The 20448-nt window shown below is 41.5% G+C and overlaps 1 protein-coding gene across 1 annotated transcript in view; it reads right to left on the reverse strand.

Moving 5' to 3' along the window:
• Positions 1-14895, reverse strand: part of LOC132861500 (protein phosphatase 1 regulatory subunit 29) — a 37013-nt gene extending 22118 nt beyond the window's left edge. Inside the window, exon 1 of the mRNA XM_060893055.1 lies at positions 14827-14895. The gene's annotated coding sequence lies outside the window, so the exon portion shown is untranslated. The remainder of the gene's footprint in view (positions 1-14826) is intronic.
• Between the last annotated feature and the right edge of the window lie 5553 nt (positions 14896-20448).

A 20448-nucleotide genomic window follows, 5' to 3' on the forward strand; every position in this document is an offset into this window, starting at 1 on the left:
ACAGCTGTCAAGAATAATAACATACTGCTACTGGAAACACACACACACACACACACACACACAGCCATTGCTGTTTAACATCACAGTGTGAGAGAGAACGAGAGAGAGAGACATATATATAGAGAGAGACTTTATACCCAGTGTGTCCCTGCATTTTGTCTCCCTGGAGGTTCTAATATGATTGCGCCACATGACCGACCTTTACTGTCAGCAGTCTCCACAACCTCAGACCCCCTAAACACACACAGTGTAATACAGTGTGTTACAGTGTGTTAGAGAGTGTTAGAGAGTAATAGAGTATTTCAGTGTGTTGCAGAGTGTTAGAAACTGTTAGAGAGTGTTAGAGAGTATTAGAGAGTGTTAGAGAGTAATACAAAGTGTTACAGTGTGTTAGAGAATGTTAGAGTGTTAGAGTGTAATACAGTGTGTTACAGGGTGTTAGAGTGTTACAGAGTGTTAGAGTCTAATACAGTGTGTTACAGGGTGTTAGAGTGTTACAGAGTGTTAGAGAATGTTAGAGTCTAATACAGTGTGTTACAGGGTGTTAGAGTGTTACAGAGTGTTAGAGTCTAATACAGTGTGTTACAGGGTGTTAGAGTGTTACAGAGTGTTAGAGAATGTTAGAGTCTAATACAGTGTGTTACAGGGTGTTAGAGTGTTACAGAGTGTTAGAGAATGTTAGAGTCTAATACAGTGTGTTACAGGGTGTTACAGAGTGTTAGAGTCTAATACAGTGTGTTACAGGGTGTTAGAGTGTTACAGAGTGTTAGAGAATGTTAGAGTCTAATACAGTGTGTTACAGAGTGTTAGAGTGTTACAGTGTGTTAGAGTGTAATACAGAGTGTTACAGAGTGTTACAGTGTGTTAGAGAATGTTACAGTGTGTTAGAGTGTGTTACAGTGTGTTAGAGTGTGTTACAGTGTGTTAGAGTGTGTTACAGAGTGTAAGGAGTATGTGACAGCATACAGTATGTGAAAAGGTTTAGGAATTGAAATAGGGACATGTGTTCATGTAGAACCTGTCACTATATCAGCAGACAGACAGACAGACAGACAGATCTGTGTTCCTGAACCGGTTCCGCATTTAGAACCAGAATAAATGTAACCAAAGCAGTTCATTTAAAATCTAAAACAAACCAAAGAGAGGAAAGGATTTGCATCATACTTCAGCCAGCAAACACTGAAGCCACACCCACTTTCACACACACACACTACATCCTGGTTTATACACTACACGTGAGTCTGCATTTACATACAGAAGCAGCAGCAGTGAGCGCATTGTTCACACGCACTGCCTACTTTATATACATCTGTAGTATTGGAAGCAACAAAACATCCCCTGACTTCAGATTCCAAAATATTCATGTTTTGTCTGCAAGTGACAATTAAGAGTTTTTAAACTCACACAGAAGTGCAACAGAGCTAGCGTACACAACAAAGCTAGCATACACAGAGTTAGCGTACACGACAGAGCTAGCGTACACGAAAGAGCTAGCGTACACAACAGAGCTAGCGTACACAACAAAGCTAGCATACACAGAGTTAGCGTACACGACAGAGCTAGCGTACACGACAGAGCTAGCGTACACAACAGAGCTAGCGTACACAACAGAGCTAGCGTACACAACAGAGCTAGCATACACAGAGTTAGCGTACACGACAGAGCTAGCATACACAACAGAGTTAGCATACACGACAGAGCTAGCATACACAGAGTTAGCGTACACGACAGAGCTAGCGTACAAAACAGAGCTATCATACACAACAGAGTTAGCATACACGACAGAGCTAGCATACACAGAGTTAGCATACACGACAGAGCTAGCGTACAAAACAGAACTAGCATACCAGGGGTCCTCTAAACACTCTGATGTTGAATCTTGTGATTGATTACATCATCAAAGCAGCCATGTAAAGATGACATCATCACCATGACCACAGAGCAGGGGCGCCCCAAGGGGTGGCCAGTGGTAGTCACAGCCCCCCCATATAAATTTGAATTTGAATGCATAATGAAAATAAATAAATAAATAGTCATAGATAGATAGATAGATAGATAGAAATGGTCATAGATATAAAGATAGTCATAAGAAAGAAAGAAATAATTGATTTTGGATAAATTTTAACCATTCATTCACTCATCTTCTACCGCTTATCCGAACTACCTCGGGTCACGGGGAGCCTGTGCCTATCTCAGGCGTCATCGGGCATCAAGGCAGGATACACCCTGGACGGAGTGCCAACCCATCGCAGGGCACACACACACACATTCACTAGGGACAATTTTCCAGAGATGCCAATCAACCTACCATGCATGTCTTTGGACCAGGGAGGAAACCGGAGTACCCTGAGGAAACCCCCGAGGCACGGGGAGAACATGCAAACTCCACACACACAAGGTGGAGGCGGGACTCGAACCCCGACCCTGGAGGTGTGAGGAGAACGTACTAACCACTAAGCCACCGTGACCCAAATTTGAACCAAAAAAGTAAAATTATTCTGGGGCGCCACTGAGTAGCACCAAAACGTTGCTGGTCTAGACTTAAGAAACACTTGTGTCGGGGCTGTGGGCGGGGTTACTGTTATCGCCTTTGATAATGTACCTTAAGTAGGGACTGGGGCGGGGCTACTGTTAGCACATTTTATAATGTACCTTAAGTAGATAGATAGATAGATAGATAGATAGAAATGGTCATAGATAGAAAGATAGTCATAAGAAAGAAAGAAAGAAAGAAAGAAAGAAAGAAAGAAAGAAAGAATTGATTTTGGATACATTTCAACCAAAAAAGTTATGGACTACAGCTTTAATGTCATATTGTTACATTAACCAGAAACAAAACTACTGAGAGAACACACACTACACTGAGAGAACACACACTACACTGAGAGAACACACACTACACTGAGAGAACACACACTACACTGATAGAACACACACTACACTGAGAGAACACACACTGGCCACCCCTATCTGATCTCAATCTGATCTCATCCTTCTGCTTGATCTTCAGGAAAAACACTGTCTCACTCACATGTCTCACTCACATGTCTCACTCACACTGTCTCACTCACACTGTCTCACATGTCTCACTCACACTGTCTCACTCACATGTCTCACTCACACTGTCTCACTCACACTGTCTCACTCACACTGTCTCACTCACACTGTTTCACTCACAACTCACATGTCTCACTCACACTGTCTCACTCACATGTCTCACTCACACTGTCTCACTCACATGTCTCACTCACACTGTCTCACTCACATGTCTCACTCACACTGTCTCACTCACATGTCTCACTCACACTGTCTCACTCACATGTCTCACTCACACTGTCTCACTCACATGTCTCACTCACACTGTCTCACTCACACTGTCTCACTCACATGTCTCACTCACACTGTCTCACTCACATGTCTCACTCACACTGTCTCACTCACATGTCTCACTCACACTGTCTCACTCACACTGTCTCACTCACACTGTCTCACTCACATGTCTCACTCACACTGTCTCACTCACATGTCTCACTCACACTGTCTCACTCACATATCTCACTCACATGTCTCACTCACACTGTCTCACTCACATGTCTCACTCACACTGTCTCACTCACATGTCTCACTCACACTGTCTCACTCACATGTCTCACTCACACTGTCTCACTCACACTGTCTCACTCACATGTCTCACTCACACTGTCTCACTCACATGTCTCACTCACACTGTCTCACTCACATGTCTCACTCACACTGTCTCACTCACACTGTCTCACTCACACTGTCTCACTCACATGTCTCACTCACACTGTCTCACTCACACTGTCTCACTCACATTTCTCACTCACACTGTCTCACTCACATGTCTCACTCACACTGTCTCACTCTGGTTGGTTCTTCTGCATGTGAGAAAGGATCAAAAGAAGAATGTTAGGAATTTACTTTGATATTTCTTGTTGTTTTGTTCTCACTGTGTTACTGAAGGTGAGAAAAATGACACCGTATATAGTCAGGTTTAATACAACTACAGTGAAACAATAAAAAAGAAAGGAGAAAGAGATGGAGTGAAAGTGAGAAGGAAGAAAAATGTTCGAATTAAATAAGTTGGAAAAGATAAAAAAGAACTAAAAGGATGAGAAGAGAATCGGGACAGAAAAAAGATAGAGAGAAGAACACTGGAGAAATAAAGGCAGAGAGAAAATATAAGGAAACAAGCTGGAGGGAAATCTGTATGTTGGCAGGGATTCAGTAATTTGACATAAATATGTGCTGACAGAGAGAGAGAGAGAGAGAGAGAGAGAGAGAGAGAGAGAGAGAGAGAGATCTCCATCATTCAGTGACTAATCGATGAGGCAGCATGACTAAAGCAGGATGGAGAGATGAGAGGCAGTAAAAGACAAGGAGCGAGATTATGAAAGCAAAAAGAGAAGAACAATAAGAGGAAGCCATGGAGAAACGGAGGGATAGAGAGATGGAGAGATAAAGGTGACCAAAGGGAGTGAAAGACACAATTACATCCTGAGTAGAGGAGGAGGGGAACAGTCTGAGATGGTGTAGGAGGATTTGTGCTCGCCATAATTCTGTTGTCCCTGGCAACGGCCACCTTCTCACTGTCTCACTCTCACTGTCTCACTTTCTCTCTCACTGTCTCATTCACTCTATTTCACACCCCCTCTCACCCCGATATATATGTAAATATCATGAAATGTTAAAAAATGTTAAAAAAAAAAACAATCATCATCATCATCATCATCATCATCATCATCAACAACATTCTGTTGGAAATTGTGAGGGTTCTTTTTCTGCGCACACACACACACACACACACACACACACTCACAAGCCACTGCTCAGTCAATAACGCTGTATGTGTGAATATTAATGAGAAAGTCATCAGAAAATATAAAATGGTAAAATATTCATAAAGTTTTTTTGTCTATAAAATCAAATCAGACGTTTTTTATATTGTGTGAAAGAGATCAGATACACAGTAAACCTTCTGAGTGGTGTGAGTGATCTTCTGGCTCTTCTCTCTCATGCTCAACAGATTATTCTCAGTCCATCATCATCATCATCATCATCGTCGTCGTCATCTTCATCACTACTCCACTTTCCCTCTGATCTGTTGGAATGTGTTTAAAGATCTAAAAAAAACGACTGTGATCGTAAAGAGGGAACTGGATCCTGAGTGAAGATGGAAGAGAGCAGGAGAAGTCTGAGTCTCGTCAAATCTAATAAACATCTGATAAATTATCACTCTCCACTAAAAGTGTGCATATGTGTGCTTGTTTGCCTGTGTGTGTGTTTGTGTGTGTGTATGTGCCTGTGTGTTTGTGTGTCTGTGTGTTTGTGTGTGTGTTTGTGTTTGTGTGTGTGTATGTGTGTGTGTTTGTGTGTGTGTGTGTTTGTGTGTGTGTTCATGTTTGTATGCATGTGTGTCTGTGTGTGTGTGTGTGTTCATGTGTGTGTTCATGTGTGTCTGTGTGTGTGTGTTCATGTGTGTATTCATGTGTGTCTGTGTGTGTTTGTGTGTGTGTTTGTGTGTGTGTGTGTGTTCATGTGTGTATTCATGTGTGTCTGTGTGTGTGTGTGTGTGTGTTCATGTGTGTATTCATGTGTGTCTGTGTGTGTTTGTGTGTGTGTGTGTTCATGTGTGTATTCATGTGTGTCTGTGTGTGTGTCTGTGTGTGTGTGTGTTCATGTGTGTGTTCATGTGTGTATGTGTGTGTGTCTGTGTGTCAGCCTGGAGCTCGTTCTTCCTCTCTGATGATCTTATTTTTTTCTCCAGTTATAAAATATTTTTCTCCCCTCACTTTAACTACACAGACGACTCCAAACTTTGTGCTTGTGGGATTTCCTCGTGTCGTCTCAGTGGGAAAGTGTTTTTATCTGAGCTCAGGCAGGAATAAGGAGTGATGGAGAGTCAATTAGAGGAGAGAGAGAGAAAGATCTGACTGTGAGACCTGCTGAGAGAGAGAGGTGCAGAGCAGCACTTTTCCATCTGTTAGGTAAAGCACAGAGCATAAAAACCATCAGGTGTCCCTCTCACACACACACACACACACACACACACATTTTACACAGTGCGCCAATGCAGATGGACATGTGCCAGCTTTTTTAGTCATTGTCTTTCCATCCAGCCTTCACCATGCTGTTGTTTACTCTCACACTGACTCACACACACAACTGCAGGAGCCTCACTGTCACTGTGATGGATGGACAGAGACACAGAGAGATGGAGATGGTCTCTGGGGATCTTAGTTCATTACACTGAAAGGAATGTGTGACTGACCCTTCTGTGTGTGTGTGTGTGTGTGTGTGTGTGTGGACTATGCTTCAAAGAACTTCTCATTATTATTATTATTATTATTATTATTATTATTATTATCATTATTATGATAAAGGCACAATACTGAAGAGAAAGGGCAAAGTGATGGGTGGAGCTAATGTTAGGTGTGTGGGTGGAGCTAATGTTAGGTGTGTGGGTGGAGAGCTCAGAGTTCTTAGTACATTGATGAGTGGAGTGATAAGCTCAATGACTATTAGCATGTGTTGTTCATTTTTGTATTTTCTTTATTAGTGTGTACTGTGTCTAACTGTGAGCCTCTGTGTGTCATGTTCAGCAGGTGTGTGTGTGTGTGTTCAGTAAGTAAATTAATAATGTTTTTAATCAGCAGCATGTGCTAGTGTACACACTGAACCCTGCAGAGAAAACACACACTGGAGCTTCAGCAATGGTCACCATCTGCATCTGTGTGTGTGTGTGTGTGTGTGTGTGTGTGTGTGTGTGTGTGTGTGTGTGTGTGTGTGTCAGGCTGAGTGCACAATTCCAGCAAACACAGAAAGTCTGAGACAGGATGCAATATTTTCCTATGCAACCAGAGCAAGAACACACACTGAGAAATTAAGCACTTTCAGAACACATACTCACAAACACACACACAAACACAAACACACTCTTCCCTGTGTGCTGAACATTGTCTAGAGATGTGGAGATTTAACCCTTTCTGTTGCTCTGTTCTCATGTACAACTTGTGTGACCTGAGTCCTCAGTCCTCCTCAGTCCTCAGTACACATCAGTCCTCCTCAGTATTCAGTACTCCTCAACATTCTTTTACAGTCAGAGGCCCATACACACAGAGCACAAAATTAATCTAAACATCCAAACTGTGTGTGTGTGTGTGTGTGTGTGTGAGACAGAGCGAGCGACAGACAGACAGAGACTGAGAGACTGAGGCATGCCTTTTGCAGATGTCTTTCATGTACATTTTACAACCAGTGGACATAAACACTCTGTGTGCCCCAGGGGATTGTGGGTAACACATCAGTTGACCTGGTTCTTGTTATTCAGACTCATTACACTGAAGACAAACATTTAATCTGATCACAATAAACACAAGACCAAAGACAAGAGAGAGCATAAACAATCAGAGCAGGTGAATGCAGAGAGACAGAGAGGTGAGACAGCTTTAGATCTGACTTCACCGCAGTAAACGTGTAGCTGGGGAACTGTTGGTGTTGGTAAAGAATCTATAGTAAAGAATGCTAATGAATTCCTGCTGCTTCAGTTACAGTAAAGTAAAAAAAAAGGAATTTATTTGCAGAGACTCAACAACAAAACTGTAAGAAAACACGACTGATTTTAATCTTTTTATAACAACTGAGTTGTGATGGACATTAAACTGACACAGACTTTATTCAGTGTTAGTTTAGAATTCATATAAACACTTCAACAGGAATCTGTAATGTAAACACACTCACTGAGCTCCAACTGAACTACATACAAAAACATGTTTACACTATTTATGTTTGTGATCCTGAACAAAGGAAAATGTCAGAATTCTCAGGAGATCCCAATTACACATCAGTCACATGACCCTCACACTCTCACATGACGTTTGATAGTTGTGATGTAGCTGTGATGTAGTTATGATGTAGTTATGTTTTAATGATGTAGTTATGATGTAGTTAGTGATATAGTGACGTAGTTGTGATGTAGTGACGTTGTGATGTAGTTGTGATGTAGTTATGATGTACTGATGTTGTGATGTGACTGTTATGATGTTGGGATGTTGGCGTGTTGTAGTTGTGATGTAGTTATGATGTATTGATGTTGTAATGTAGTTGTAATATAGTTATGATTTAATGATGTAGTTATGATTTAATGATGTAGTTATGATGTAGTGATATGGTGACGTAGTTGTGATGTAGTTATGACGTAGTGGTGTAGTTGTGATGTAATTGTGATGTAGTGACGTTGTGATGTAGTTGTGATGTAGTTGTGATGTAGTGATGCTGTGATGTAGTTGTGATGTAGTTATGATGTAGTCGTGTAGTTGTGATGTAGTTGTGATGTAGTGATATTGTGATGTAGTTATGATGTACTGATGTTGTGATGTGACTGTGATGTAGTTGTGATGTTGGGATGTAGTTGTGATGTATTGATGTGATGTAATTGTGAAGTAGTTATGATTTAGTTATGATGTGTTGATGTGATGTAATTGTGATGTATTTATGATCTTGTGATGTAGTTATGATGTAGTGATGTTGTGATGTAGTTTTGATGTATTGATGTGATGTAATTGTGATGTAGTTATGATGTAGTGATGTTGGCGTGTTGTAGTTGTGATGTAGTTGTTATGCACTGATGTTGTGATGTAGTTATGATGTACTGATGTGATGTAGTTGTGATGTAGTTATGATGTAGTGATGTAATTGTGATGTAGTTGTGATGTAGTGACGTTGTGATGTAATTGTGATGTAGTTATGATGTACTGATGTGATGTAGTTATGATGTAGTGATGTAGTTGTGATGTAATTGTGATGTAGTTGTGATGTAGTGGTGTAGTTGTGATGTAGTGGTGTAGTTGTGATGTAGTTGTGATGTAGTGGTGTACTTGTGATGTAGTTATAATGTATTGATGTTGTGATGTAGTGGTGTAGTTGTGACGTAGTGATGTAGTGGTGTAGTTGTGATGTTGTGATGTAATTGTGATGTAGTTATGATGATGTGATGTAGTTGTGATGTAATAATAATAATAATTTATATAGCGCCTTTCCCAAGCTCAAGGACGCTTAGTGTGCAGTGTGTTAGAGGTGTGTGTTAGCATTAGGATTTCCGTCACACCACACAGACTCTAACAAGCTCCAGCATTTAACAAAGTGAGAGTGAAATGATGTGAACAGGTGAAGAATCAGCGCTGAATTAATTTCAGCTCCACAATGCAGCGTGTAGTACAACAACTTCACCTGGGAATTCAGTTAATGGAAAAATCCCAGAGAGCTGTTATGCCTCAGGGAGAAGCTTCTCCGTCTCTGCCTCCACCTTATAAAAGCTTCATTACATTTAGCAGATGGAAAATGTCCCATTACACTTTAATAAAGGTTTCCTTTTACAGAGGCAGCGTTTAAATAGACTGGATATGAGCCTGATAACGGCAGCATGAACACGGAGAACATGCAGCTGCTTAACACCCTGTCCTTCATGAGCTCTCAGTAACACCGGCTCCTGTGTCATGGTCCAGCTTTGTTTTCTGCCTTTGACTCTGTGTGTGTGTGTGTGTGTGTGTGTGTGTGTGTGTGTGTGTGAATATCGTCCACTTTCAATTTCATCCAACTTTGTTTTTTGAAATTCTAATCATAAGACAGTGTTAATAAACACATTACATCTGTCTGTCTGTCTGTCTGTCTGTCTGTCTGTCTCTCTCTCTGTCTGTCTGTCTGTCTGTCTGTCTGTCTCTCTGTCCGTCTGTCTGTCTGTCTCTCTGTCTGTCTGTCTGTCTCTCTGTCTGTCTGTCTGTCTGTCTGTCTGTCTCTCTGTCTGTCTGTCTGTCTGTCTGTCTCTCTGTCTGTCTCTCTGTCTGTCTGTCTGTCTCTCTGTCTGTCTCTCTGTCTGTCTGTCTGTCTGTCTGTCTGTCTGTCTGTCTGTCTCTCCCCTCCCGTCTATCTTTCTTTGTAATGTCTCTCCATGAGACCATGCAGCCACAAGCAAGCACACACACGCACGCTAATACACACACAAGCAAACACACGCTAATACACACACACTAATACTCACACACAAACACACAAGCACACACGCATGCACGCTAATACTCACACACAAGCACACACAAGCACACACACGCTAATAAACACACACTAATACTCACACACAAACACACAAGAACACACACAAGCTAATACACACAGACCAAGCACACACACACGCACGCACGCACACACACCCACACAAACATACTGTACATGCTCACACACAAACACACTCACATGCGCACACAAACACACACACACACAAACATATACAACAAGCATATGCACACACAAGCACACAAACAAACAGACCCACACATGCACACACACATACACACACAAATATGAACACATGCACACACACACAGACTGCAGACTCCATAGCAGAGGAGAATAATTGGATTATTCTGAGGTCAGTGCACATATTAATTCAGAGTTTATTTCCTAAAGCAGAGTGAGAAGTGAGCTGATGTTCACACAGCTGATGTTCTGAAGTGTCCAGTGAAGTGATCCACAACATAACCTCCATCCAACATACACTCACACAGACACAAATCATTTTAACTTTTCTGCTCCAGAAGCAATATACAGTGCTTACCTCTAATTCATGTAAATCTGTTCCAGTACAAGTGTGTGTGTGTGTCTGTGTGTATGTCTGTATGTATGTGTGTAGGTGTGTATGTGTGTGATTTTTGCTCATGTTGTAGAATAAGATGAGTGTGTTGTGCACAACACTTCACAGTAAGCTTTGCTGAATGAAGCAAAATGCAAATGAAAGCTGCTAAATTTGGAAAGTCTGAGAGCACACACACACAGACACACACATAGACACACACATACACACACACATACACACACACATAGACACACACATACACACACACATAGACACACACATACACACACACATAGACACACACATACACACACACACAGACACACACATAGACACACACATACACACACATATAGACACACACATACACACACACAGACACACACATAGACACACACATACACACACACATACACACACACATAGACACACACATACACACACATAGACACACACATACACACACACACAGACACACACATAGACACACACATACACACACACATAGACACACACATACACACACACATACACACACACATAGACACACACATACACACACACATAGACACACACATACACACACACAGACACACACACATACACACACACATAGACACACACATACACACACACATAGACACACACATACACACACACATACACACACACATAGACACACACATACACACACACACAGACACACACATAGACACACACATACACACACACATAGACACACACATACACACACACATACACACACACATAGACACACACATACACACACACATAGACACACACATACACACACACAGACACACACATAGACACACACATACACACACATACACACACATAGACACACACATACACACACACATAGACACACACACACACACACATAGACACACACATACACACACACACAGACACACACATAGACACACACACACACACACACACACATAGACACACACATAGACACACACATACACACACACATAGACACACACATACACACACACACATAGACACACACATACACACACACATAGACACGCATACACATACACACACACACACATAGACATACACATACACACACACACACATAGACACACACATACACACATAGACACACACATAGACACACACATACACACACACATACACACACATAGACACACATACACATACACACACACACACACACACACACACACACACATAGACACACACATACACACACACATAGATACACACACATAGACACACACACATAGATTATTAAATCAACTTTAAGTTTTTACTGAGAAAATGGAGTTTTTTCACTCTCTCTCTGTCTCACTCTCTCTCTCTGTCTCTGTCTCACTCTCTCTCTGTCCCACTCTCTGTATCTGTCTCTGTCTCACTCTCTGTCTCTGTCTCACTCTCTGTCTCACTCTCTGTCTCTGTCTCACTCTCCCAGCTCCCTCTGCTCCTTCTGTCATTATGAAGCTCTAATTGAAGTTCAGTGGTGCCCCTTAGAGACATGGTGTGTGTGTGTGTGTGTGTGTGTGTGTGTGTGTGTGTGTGTGTGTGTTGAGCTCTGGTCCTTAATTCTGGGAGTATAAAAGGGTTCTTTCTCCATTCACTGGATTAAAGGCAGAAATTAGGAGGCCAAGCTAAAATTCTCTCCACTACTAAGATATCAACACACACACAGACACACAGACACACACACACATTCTCACTCATGAACATTATCACATGATGTGGAGAATCACTCAAAATCAGAAACTGGAACAGAAACTGGTACCATTGGTACTAAGCACTAAATATATAAACCATCTCTCATCTACACACGCACAAACACACACACACACACCCTATCAGATCTGTCAAAAATAAAAACTCTCTTGGACTACAGTCATTGTCCTAGATACTGAGTGAGACAGGATTGATCCGGTTTGAGTGGGTTTGATGTCAGCAGTGTGGTCCAGATCATTCCTTATCACACTGTATGAGATCCTATAGAGTGTGTAGTGTCACTTCAACAGTGTGTGTATACAGTGTGTAGTGTCTCTACAGTGTGTGTACACAGTGCGTAGTGTCTCTACAACTGAGTGTGTGTACACAGTGTGTAGTGTCTGTACAACAGAGTGTGTGTACACAGTGTGTAGTGTCTGTACAACAGAGTGTGTGTACACAGTGTGTAGTGTCTGTACAACAGAGTGTGTGTACACAGTGTGTAGTGTCTCTACAACAGAGTGTGTGTACGCAGTGTGTAGTGTCTCTACAACAGAGTGTGTGTACACAATGTGTAGTGTCTCTACAACAGAGTGTGTGTACGCAGTGTGTAGTGTCTCTACAACAGAGTGTGTACACAGTGTGTAGTGTCTCTACAACAGAGTGTGTACACAGTGTGTAGTGTCTCTACAACAGAGTGTGTGTACACAATGTGTAGTGTCTCTACAACAGAGTGTGTGTACACAGTGTGTAGTGTCTCTACAACAGAGTGTGTACACAGTGTGTAGTGTCTCTACAACAGAGTGTGTACACAGTGTGTAGTGTCTCTACAACAGAGTGTGTGTACACAGTGTGTAGTGTCTGTACAACAGAGTGTGTGTACACAGTGTGTAGTGTCTGTACAACAGAGTGTGTGTACAGTGTGTAGTGTCTCTACAACAGATTGTGTGTACACAGTGTGTAGTGTCACTACAACAGAGTGTGTGTACACAGTGTGTAGTGTCTCTACAACAGAGTGTGTGTACACAGTGTGTAGTGTCTCTACAACAGAGTGTGTACACAGTGTGTAGTGTCTCTACAACAGAGTGTGTACACAGTGTGTAGTGTCTCTACAACAGAGTGTGTACACAGTGTGTAGTGTCTCTACAACAGAGTGTGTACACAGTGTGTAGTGTCTCTACAACAGAGTGTGTGTGTACACAGTGTGTAGTGTCTCTACAACAGAGTGTGTACACAGTGTGTAGTGTCTCTACAACAGAGTGTGTACACAGTATGTAGTGTCTCTACAACAGAGTGTGTGTACACAGTGTGTAGTGTCTGTACAACAGTGTGTGTACACAGTGTGTAGTGTCTCTACAACAGAGTGTGTGTACACAGTGTGTAGTGTCTCTAAAACAGTGTGTGTGTACACAGTGTGTAGTGTCTGTACAACAGAGTGTGTACAGTGTGTAGTGTTTCTACAGTGTGTGTACACAGTGTGTAGTGTCTATAAAACAGAGTGTGTGGCTCTGAACACACACACACACACACACACACACACATTAGTAATGTTGAGAGCAGTAAGAGTGCTCAGATCAGTAGGTTGTGGGTTTGAACCCCAGGATTTGCAGAGATTTCGGTTCCTGAAATATTTACATTTACATTTATGTCATTTGGGGAACGAATTCACAAATTCAAAAATCACAACACACACTTCAACACACAATTTTGGTTAAAACTGCTATAATCTAAAAGTACATCTTATTTTAAACTGCATCACAACTTTAAGACGGCTTCAAGATCCACGCACTTTGTAACCACGTCATATGTTAATAAAAAGCCTGTTGCCTAGATATAGATTTTTGACATGAATTTATACACAATTCTCTTACTGCTTATAGCTCTGAATGAAGGCGTTAAAATCACAACGCATCTCCCACATTACACACACACACACACACACACACACACACACACACACACACACATACACAATCAACAAACCCTGCTGAGGATTTAATACTAAAATCCTCTCCTCACATCTGTCAGTGTCCAAATCCCTCCATCCTGAGACGCACACACACACACACACACACACACACACACAGAACTCTGCACGAAAGAACTCTACATGTGCAACACATAGCTATATTAATTACCAGTCGATATTAAACTGTATATCACACACACACACACACACACACACACACACACACACACACACACACACACACTGCACTGCACTGTACAGCGCACAGAAATCTAAATCTGCATAAAAGCGATAAAATGATGTTGGTACACAGCTTGTTCAGACTGCGCACTAAACACCCGACACCACATTAATCCCAGCCTACACACTCAGCATTTACACTTCACACACACACACACACACACACACACACACACAATTGAAATTGTCGCATTTCTGCACAGAAATCAGAGCTTGTATTTTATTAAAAACATCCTACCTTTTACTGGAGCGAGGCTGAGCGACAAGCTGGAGGAGCACACGGATGGATGAAACTGCGATATGATGGAGAGGGGGGGAGAGGGAGAGGGGGGAGAGAGAGGGGAGGGGGGCGGAGGAAGAGAGAGAGAAGGGGGGGAGAGGGAGGGGAGGGGAGAGATGACCAGAAAGGTGAGTGACAGACGGGGGGGGGGGGGGTCCATTCACATTACTGGTTTCTCCATGATCAGAACTGACGAAGTGAATATCAGAATTTAGTTGGATGTACAATCACAAGTCAGCAGCAGCAGATTGATGTTCTGTTTAAATCCGTCATCCGGATGAAGACTGTTGCTATGATTGCCAGACGTGACCACGCCCCCTTGTGGCGATTTCTACACAACCCTTAAAAAAATGTTAAAAAAATGAATAGCAATATAAAAAAAAATGTTGGTACAGAATTAATAATCTGATCATCATTACTGCCACTTTTTATATTCTCTAACAACACGTCTAAAGTTCATCAGTCATCATCAGTATGTGCTTTATTCAGCTCACCATGCAGCCTGGCTGGATGGGTACTGATATGTTTTGGAGATGAACTTGGAGAAGCTGTAGGAAAGACACATGTCCATGTAGAGAACATATGAAACTTCACACAGTAAACCTGAGATGAGCATGGTAATGTGAGAAGATGTGCCCCACTGTATCACCCAAGTACATCTCTACTTCATCATAATGCAGTTCTTTATTCTTCTCCATGATGGACCAGTGTTTTTTCTTCCAACCATTCATCAACCCATCTTATTCCATTAATGACCTGTCTGAACACCAACACCAACTAATTATAAACATGGAATCATATGATGTTTAGAGTTATCTCCCTGGGAACACTTAGTTCACATTTAGAACACTAATGATGAGACATCAGTGTAGATCTGATCTTGTTCATGGGGGACAATTCAGTCCATAGACGTCACTCAGTTGTTTGTTCAGACCCTCATTATCTTCAAGAACGAACTCCTCAGTGCTTTTTTCTGCAGCTGAACTCCATGATGCATTCTCCACAAGTTTTATCACATCATCCTACTAAAGTTTCTGTGTTTCCAAGACCTCCTGTAGCATGCATCATATTTAAACCACTGAAATGGACCCCAACCTACCCCCCCCCCCCCCCCGTACCTCTGTATCTCCTACTTCAAGGTAGGAGTAAATTATTTAAACAGAATTAAACAGTTATCTGATGAAAGAAGTAACCGAGACATGAGAGTCAACATGAGCAATACACTGGTACACACAACACTCAGAGAGCAAGAACTCAAGAACTGTTCCATCCATGTGCAGTGACTGCACCATATGACTTGATAAGAACATGCCACAGGTGGAACCCCTGAAGATGCTCCTTGATATTCTACTAACTGAGATTCACCAAGTGAGGTGAAGTTGTGGAGCTTAAGATGACTGTGATAGAAGTAATGTACATACAATCGAGATGTTCTTGCAGCTGAAGGACAGATAGGCTTATGAAAAATCTTGAGCCTTTAGGAACAGAAATGGAACCTCAAAGTAAATATTCTTACAGCAGTCTGACACTCAGAAATAAATACAGTCAGTGAAGACCACCACACCGGTGTGGCTTATGGTCCTGTCTCCTCACAGCTACAGATTTCTCCCCTACCACTGGTTTCTGTCTGTGTGGAGTTTCACATGAACTACCTGTGTCCATGAGGGTTTCCTGGTTTGGCTGCAATAAATTGAATCAAAATATGAAAGGGTGTGTGAGCATTTTGTAGTGTGAGGGTCTGACATCATCCAGGATGTATTCCCTCACCCCAGCATTCCTGGGATAGACACTGGAGAAGATGTGACCCTGTGACCATAATAAAGTCTTTCCTGAAGATGAATAAATGAACCCACACAATCCATTATCCTCCAAGTCCATGTGGAAGTCCATCAGTTTATCAGTTTAACAGGTCTGCCTCCTACTCAGGTGACTCTGTATGTACAATAACTGTTTTGGCACAATCACATGGACGTGGCCCACCATTGGAGCAGATATGTTCTGGATGGTGTATAATTCTCTGTACAGCACTTACACTGTTGAGGTATAAAACAACACTTATTAAGTTAAACACTTATTGCACTCGACTCTTATGACTTATAGCCTAATCAGTGTGTTTTAATCATCTTATCTCCTTCGTCAGGGTCAGGTTCTGATTTGTAATGTGTGGCTGGTGATCTGTGAGCTGGGCTCACTGTATGTACAGGCTTTTTTGAGAATGTGAACATGAATGTCACTGACTGATGCTGATCAGCAGTAAACCTTTGGATGATGCCCTGAGGTTCTGAGGTATATTGTCCAGTTCTGAGTGTTTTGAGTTCTGTCATCATGCAGTGAGCGAGTTGCAGGCTGTCACATTAGATCCTCAGCCCGATGAGGACCTGTGAGCATGTTTACTAAGTAGAAACCTCTAGACTCTCCGACTCACGACTCTGCTGCTGCAGCTGCGTTCCCATGGCAACAGGCCGCAGAAGTGAGAGGAAGAGCCAAGGTAGAGGAAAAGACATGTTGGTCAGACTGCTTAAAAAACCCACAAACACCCTTTCCTCTCCCTCCTCTTCTTACATCATCATTCTCTTCCTCACTCTATCTCTCATTCTGTCAGTCATTTTGACTTCACTCTTGTCTGTGGACGATGAGCAACAAACCTGGACATCTGGTGTAAGTTGGGTGTCCATGATGGAGTTGGAGTTGAGGTACCTGACTTCTACTGGGATTAAACCTGAGAAGAATGTTTTATTTGGATCAGGACATTACAGCATGCTATCGTTTTCCTAAGATATTAAAGTTAAAATAAAAGTTAAAGAAGATCCTCATGTGCCCTGTGATGGGTTGGCACTCCGTCCAGGGTGTATCCTGCCTTGATGCCCGATGACGCCTGAGATAGGCACAGGCTCCCCGTGACCCGAGGTAGTTCGGATAAGCGTTAGAAGATGAATGAGTGAATGAATGAAGATCCTCATCTACATCATCATCTACATCCTCACTTACATCATCATCTTCATCCTCATCTACATCATCATCTTCATCCTCATCTACATCATCATCTTCATCCTCACTTACATCATCACTTACATCATCACTTACATCATCACCTACATCCTCGTCTACATCATCACCTACATCATCACTTAATCATCATCTTCATCCTCATCTACATCATCATCTTCATCCTCATCTACATCATCACCTACATCATCACTTACATCATCACCTACATCCTCGTCTACATCATCACCTACATCATCACTTACATCATCATCTTCATCATCACTTACATCATCATCTTAATCCTCATCTTCATCCTCATCTACATCATCACCTACATCATCACCTACATCCTCGTCTACATCATCATCTACATCATCACCTACATCATCACTTACATCATCACTTACATCCTCATCTACATCATCATCTACATCCTCACTTACATCATCACTTACATCCTCATCTACATCATCATCTACATCATCACCTACATCCTCATCTACATCATCATCTTCATCATCATCTACATCATCACCTACATCATCACCTACATCATCACTTACATCATCACCTACATCCTCGTCTACATCCTCATCTACATCATCATCTACATCCTCACTTACATCATCACTTACATCCTCATCTACATCATCATCTACATCATCACCTACATCCTCATCTACATCATCACCTACATCCTCATCTACATCATCATCTACATCATCACCTACATCTTCATCTACATCCTCATCTACATCATCATCTACATCATCACCTACATCTTCATCTGCATCATCATCTACATCATCACTTACATCATCACTTACATCCTCATCTACATCATCATCTACATCATCACCTACATCCTCATCTACATCATCACCTACATCCTCATCTACATCATCATCTACATCATCACCTACATCATCATCTACATCCTCATCTACATCATCATCTACATCATCACCTACATCTTCATCTACATCATCATCTACATCATCACTTACATCATCACTTACATCATCACTTACATCATCATCTACATCATCACCTACATCATCATCTACATCATCACTTACATCATCATCTACATCATCACTTACATCCTCATCTACATCATCACTTACATCATCATCTACATCATCACTTACATCATCATCTACATCATCACCTACATCATCATCTACATCATCACTTACATCATCATCTACATCATCACTTACATCCTCATCTACATCATCACTTACATCATCATCTACATCATCACTTACATCATCATCTACATCATCACTTACATCATCATCTACATCATCACTTACATCCTCATCTACATCCTCACATACATACACGCAGTATGTACAAAATGTTTTTAATGTTGTAGAGTTCTGGCTGAATGTCCCAGGGATCAAACATCACTAGAACCTTAATGAATCTTCGGCTAACTGACGGTTTTATCCTACAGCACTGCTGAGTTCTGGACGCTGATCTGTCAAAAGTTGTTGATTACTGCTGACTGTAGCACAGGTTTATATTAATGTACTCACTCTGAAACATCGTGGTTTCTAAAATAACATCTGGTCCTGATAATTCTCATGTTATTTACTAGCTAAATTAGAGGATACCTTGATTTATGATATTTTTATTTATTCCTTCTTATGTTCTGCCTTTAATAAAATACATATTTAACTTTGCCTGTAGCCGAAGGGGTGTGTCTAATTGAAGATATGGTATGATTCACAGTCTGTCCCTGTGGCACAGTCCCTAATGAAGGCTGTGTTTTCCCGCTACATTCGCAGATCCTACACAATGATCCTGCTTTTAGTGATGCAGGAAAAAAGCTTGCTCAGCTTTGTGCTCCAAACTGAATCACAGAGTATACAACAGCAACAAAGATGACGGATAAAGACTGAATTATAGATAAAAGCAGAGTGAGAAATGGAAGAGAAATCAGGATGACATGTTTAATCTGCAAACTTCTGTGCTGCTGAATGAAGGAAGGTGATGATCTGTCACTCATCACTCTGTCACCAGCTCCAACTAAAAACAGTAACAATCCGAATATCAAGTGGAAATATGTTCTAACTCACATCTCTGCACCTCACACACTGATGATTCCTAACAAATAATAAACAATTTAACATGACACAATCATCACAGAGCAGCAGAGAAATGGAGCAAATCCTGCACCTCAAAGAGCTTTCAGACACATTGAACCGACACATTGAACCGAATCCCTCAGCTGAATCACTGACTCCTGTCTCTTTCATTCTGCTGATACAGACCATAATCTATTCTCACAACAGCTTAAATATAATCTGAAAGTTCATTCGATTATTTATCACCACACGTCAGTGACTGAGGTATGAGACAATTAGACTCGTTTCGCTCAGACAATATTTATTAAAACCTCTGAGGAGCGCAGTGTGTGATATAAACTGAGACAGTGCTGCCATCTAGTGGTAGAATCGTCTAACCGCACCGTGAGTGGCCTGAATTATTTATTTATTAATGGTGCTTGCAAAGCAACATTATTACTATTGTGCCGGACAAAACTTCGGCGTGTAACTTGTCCTAGACCCGTGAATGACGTGT

This window comes from Tachysurus vachellii, chromosome 18 (assembly GCF_030014155.1).
Source record: "Tachysurus vachellii isolate PV-2020 chromosome 18, HZAU_Pvac_v1, whole genome shotgun sequence".
In the NCBI taxonomy this organism is placed as follows: Eukaryota; Metazoa; Chordata; class Actinopteri; order Siluriformes; family Bagridae; genus Tachysurus; species Tachysurus vachellii.